The sequence below is a fragment of the Eschrichtius robustus genome, chromosome 11, assembly GCF_028021215.1.
Source record: "Eschrichtius robustus isolate mEscRob2 chromosome 11, mEscRob2.pri, whole genome shotgun sequence".
Lineage (NCBI taxonomy): Eukaryota > Metazoa > Chordata > Mammalia > Artiodactyla > Eschrichtiidae > Eschrichtius > Eschrichtius robustus.
The window spans coordinates 40,205,077-40,210,156 of record NC_090834.1 but is presented as its reverse complement, the minus strand read 5'-3'; the positions used below and the strand labels follow the sequence as shown (position 1 = coordinate 40,210,156).

Here is a 5,080-nt window from a genome sequence, read left to right as displayed (position 1 = left end):
CGCATGCAATTAGAAGTTGGGGGTGAAAGAATGCCCAGAGGGTAGCAGTCGCTGGGAACACTTAATAATGTGAAAACTAGTGTCTTTAAGACCTCAGATTCTGTAAGACTTGTATTGTGAAGTGATTTTTTGATGTGTATCTCAATACTGGACTATGAGATCAAGGACCGTAGAATCAATGCTTTGAAGAATAGTATATATTCAGTCAACAAATGTGTACTCAACAAACACAAATTGTATTGTTTCTGTGTGTAAGACATTCTAGGCAATATATGGGATACATGGATTAGACTACATTAGACTTAGAGAGCAGGAGACAAATGTAAAAAAAAAGGGAGAATGAATTGTGTCACATTCTGATGGAGTGCATATACAAGACTAATTCTGATTATGAGTGACATAAGGTAGTATAATCTGATAGGAGGAGTAAGTCATAACAATTGAGTTGGTCTTGAAAAATAACTGAAATTTTCATGATGTTTTACTGTCTTCAGTCATTGCCAAATATCCTCCAGGGGGCAAAATCATCCCCAGTTGAGAACCATGGCTGTAGAGTTACAAGCTTACAGGTTTTTGGTCTGCTTTCCAAGTTATTGAAGGTAATACTTGAAAAATATTTTTACCGCTATTCCATCTTACCAGCCTCTGCTAGTTGTTTCCCTGATGCCTGCTTCCTGATCACTAATTAATTCCACACATTTGAGATTTTTGTCACAGCAGCACCCAATTTCAAGATACCAATTTCTCTGTTGATCTGGGTAACTCTAGCTGATGAAAACAACCTCAGAATTTTAGAGACTTATAATACATGTGTTTCTCTGAGTAATCTTGTGATGATATAAAACTTGGTCAAAGCGTGATTTTCTTCAAGTTGTGATTCATGGGCCCAGGCTCCTTCCACCTTGTGATTTTGTGCTTGCTAGACCCCCTAGAGTCTTCTACATCCAGTTAGTAGATAGGAAAAGAGAGAATGAAGAATATACACTGCTTCTTAACTTCCTTCTATCAGAAATGATACTCATTATTTCTGTTCATATTCTAATGATGAGCACTCATCACCTGGCCCTACCTTGATACGGGGGCGCTCAGGAATAACTCCCTAACTAGGCAGCTGCTTCCTAATTATGACTTTTTACAATGGAAGGGGAAGGTGCACATTTTTAGTGAATAATTAGCCCTTTCTGAAACAAAAGTATATAATTGCAGTTATTCTTATAGAATCATCCATGGAGCTTTAAAAAATATCAATGCATGAGTCCTACTCTGAAAGGATCAGATTGCAATTTGTTTAGAGTAGTTACAGTGTATTTTTTTTTTTAATGTTGCAGAGAATCACTAGTATGCAACCAAAGTTGAGAGCCACAAGATGACAAATTTGCAAGGTGAGTGGAGTAGATGTGGAGACAAGAGAATAACAGGCTCCTTTCATGGACCATAAGGTCAAGACTATGTATAGAGGTAGAGTAATGAGGAAGCTAAATAAATAAGCAAATAAGCATGTATATATGTCTCTGTGTGATTTTAGGGGGTAGCTGATATCAGAAGAGAGAACATAGATCTTGAAAGCAGGAAACTTGTGTCTGAGTCCCAGTTCTACCACTTTTCAGTTCCAGAATTTCTAATTGGTTCTCTTTCATAAGTACCTATTCTTTCATGTATACAATAGTCTTCCCTTATTTGAGTGTATGAATTTTACTTATCTGAAACATATAGTTTGAATTCTCTGTGATCCCTCACCTTTTCCTACCCTTTACTGAGTTCATAGTCCTTCATGGAGTTGGTACACTTCCAACATTTTGGTCATTCTTAATTGTGCATTCTTCACTGTAGCTGAGATTGCCTGAAAGAGTATGACCTCTGCTTTATACAGCATATATTATGGGAAGTATAGAAACATCTGCTAAGGTTTGGTTGGAGCCATTGATAGAACAAGGAATGGACATTATATCCTGTCAGATGTGAAACTTGAGAGCTCATTTTCTGAACTCGGATGCTCCCCACTCCTCCCGAGTTTACCAGGTACCAAGGGCATTATTCTTTTAATTACCCGAAGCTCTGCTTCTTCCTGAACACAAGCATTATTTTCTTTTGGGCCTAGCCTGGAAGGTGGCGGTATATGCCTGGATCCTTGTACTAGGCCTCTTGTTGGTTATATCCAGACTCCTGCTCCCAGCTCTTGCCACCTCATTATATGGAACACAATTTTCTCACACGTAGTTTATGGTCCTTCAGAAGTTTACCTTTCTGTTTTGAAGATGGCTATACTTGGTTCTTTTAAAAGTATATACATACGTATTTTTTTCTATTGTTTATATAGTTGATGTAAGATGAGAATGAAGCATCTGCTCTCTCCATTTATTTTGATATCAGAAGTCCTAGCCATGTGATATTGGGTGAGTTTCTAAATCTCTGAGTCTTCTTATCTCTAAAATGGGGATAATACAGGTTGTTAAGAAGATTAAATAAAATAATGTACAACACTTTGTGAACTAATATGTTAGTTTTTATATTATTAAAAGGAAGGATTAAAGGACTAGAGGGCATCAAAAATGAAGAGAAGAGTGGGAGAGTAAGATAATTGAAAGAATAGGGGTTTGTGGTCAAAGGGAGGAATTATAGAGGTCAAGATCGGCAACTCTAGGTATTTACAATGTGTTGAGCCAATATATACAATCAGGCTCTGGCATGCCCTTTTCAATGCTCTAAGCTTCTTTCTCTTACATGATGTGGGGATTAACCCTTTTATTCACACTCTTAAGTCAGAAGGTGCTTTTTTTCATATTATAATTATACAACGTTTGTATAGTCTCAATTTGAAGACCTCTCTAAAAGGGGAGAGTGGCATTTCAATATATCCTAAAGGTGTCAAGTCAACAAAAAGATCAATTTTGGTTGCAAATACCTTACAGGTATACAAATCTAATATTTTATGCAAAAGTTAATAAAGTTTAAAGGAACAGATAGAAATCTGAAAAGGAGAGATGGATAAGCAAAGGAATATCAAATAGATTAGTGACAAGCCACTCTGAAATTAAGAGAATAAATGGGAGGCTCCCGCGGCCGAAGCGGCGGCCCGGCGCAGCGCGGTCGGCGTGAGCGCTCACCGCAGCGAGGAGGTTTCCTTGGCCGTCCCGCCTTCCGCCGCGGTCTCCGGGCTGCGCTGCTCCAGCCGGGACGCGCGCCTCTGCGCTCCTCGCAGCTGCCACCCCCGCCGCCGCTCCCCTCGCCGTCCGCACACACACCATGACGAAGAAAGAGAAGTCCTTCAACCAGAGCCTGGCCGAGTGAAAGCTCTTCATCTACAACACGACCACAGGAGAGTTCCTGGGGCCCACCGCCAAGAGCTGGGATTTGAGCTTGCTCTTCTACCTAGTTCTTCTGTGGGTTCCTGGCTGCACTCTTTTCATTCACAAAGTGGGCTATGCTTCAGGCTCTGAACGATAAGGTTCCAAGATATCGTGACCAGATTCCTAGCCCAGGACTTATGGTTTTTCCAAAACCAGTGAGGGCGTTGGATTTTTCATTCAGTGTGCCTAATCCAGAGTCCTATAGAGGGTACATTAATGACCGTAAGAAATTTCTAAAGTCATATGTCGTAGAAGAACAGAAGAATCTCACAGATTGTCCCGATGGAGCATTTTTTGAGCAGAAGCGTCTAGATTATACTTCATGTCGGTTTCCTCTTGTCTTACTTGAAGCACGCAGTGGTGTGGATGATCCCGGGTTTGGCTACTCCACAGGAAGCCCTTGTATTCTTGTGAAAATGAACAGAAAAATTGGATTAAAGTCTCAAGGAGAACCAAGGATAGAATGTATTTCGAAGGGTGAAAACACAGCAGTGCTATCAACTTATCCTTCTAATGGAACGATAGATTTAAAATATTTTCCATATTATGGGGAAAAAATTGCATGGGAGCTATCTACAGCCATTTGTTGCCGTCCAGCTCATCTTTGGTAATAGAAATAACGTAAACGAAGTAACAGTTGAGTGCAAGATTGATGGATCACCCAACCTAAAATACCGGGATGATCGTGACAAGTTTTTCGGACGAGTTGCATTCAAAAGCACCATGCGTCCATAGTAGGAGTTAGGATATCTCCACAGAGTAAACGTTGTGTTGTCTGTCTTCACTTGGTATCAGCTGGACCTGCCATTCTGCCATTCCAGAATAATGAGACCACCTTGGAGAAAGGTGGAGTGGTACATGAGACTGGGGTAACATCATAATGTGCTTCCAGATCATAGTGTCAGTGTCCTTCAAAGTAACTGCCTGAAAAAAAAAAAAAAAAAGTAACTGCCTGTTGCCTCTGCTGCCTTTTGAACCATGTACAGTCACAAGATAGGATTGTGAACACCTGATTCTGAACATGTAAGATGGGGGTTTGTCCAATTTTTAAGTGGTTTAATTGCCTAGTGTCTAAAGCTTAATGTGCTGTGCTATGTAAATATTTTATAGATTTAACACTGGTTAACTGTCACATTTTGATGCCAGCAAAGTTTTAGGGGATAAAATGGTACCTGACCAACGTCAAATGACTTTATAGCTGCAAGAAATGCAGTGTATGGAGAAGCTCTGTATGTGAGGAGGAAAAAGGAAAATAAAAGTGGATTTGAAAGGTTAAATAAAAAAAAAGAATAAATGGTATTAAGCAGCCAAGTATCTCTTCCATTCCCCCTTTTTATACATAATGCCTTTTGTCTATCAATCTAACGAAGTATATGCCTTCATAGCAACCCATTGTCTGTAGACTGAGCCTCAGTTCTCTGCCTTTTGCTGTTTGATCTCTACATCCTCATACAAGAATGACAAAGAAAGACCCTGAGTGGATTTGTCTGGTACTATCAATTGTCACAGGTAGTAGGAAATTGTCAGTACATATGTGAGGGGAAAAAAATATACAAATTTCATTCTTTATAAAAGACTTATTTGATAAGGCTTTTCTTGTATGAGGCATGTAAAGACAAATTTTTGATGTAGAAATATATGAGGGCTCCATGGCAACTGAAAACAAAAGGCTGTATTTGGTCATACAATTAAACACAACTATTTTCTATTTTCATTTCAGTATTTAGGACTAG

The 5,080-nt window shown here is 39.4% G+C and overlaps 1 pseudogene; it reads left to right on the top strand.

Moving 5' to 3' along the window:
- The first annotated feature begins 3,243 nt into the window (after positions 1–3,243).
- On the top strand, positions 3,244–4,082 carry LOC137772641 (sodium/potassium-transporting ATPase subunit beta-3 pseudogene; annotated as a pseudogene).
- The last annotated feature ends 998 nt before the right edge of the window (positions 4,083–5,080 follow it).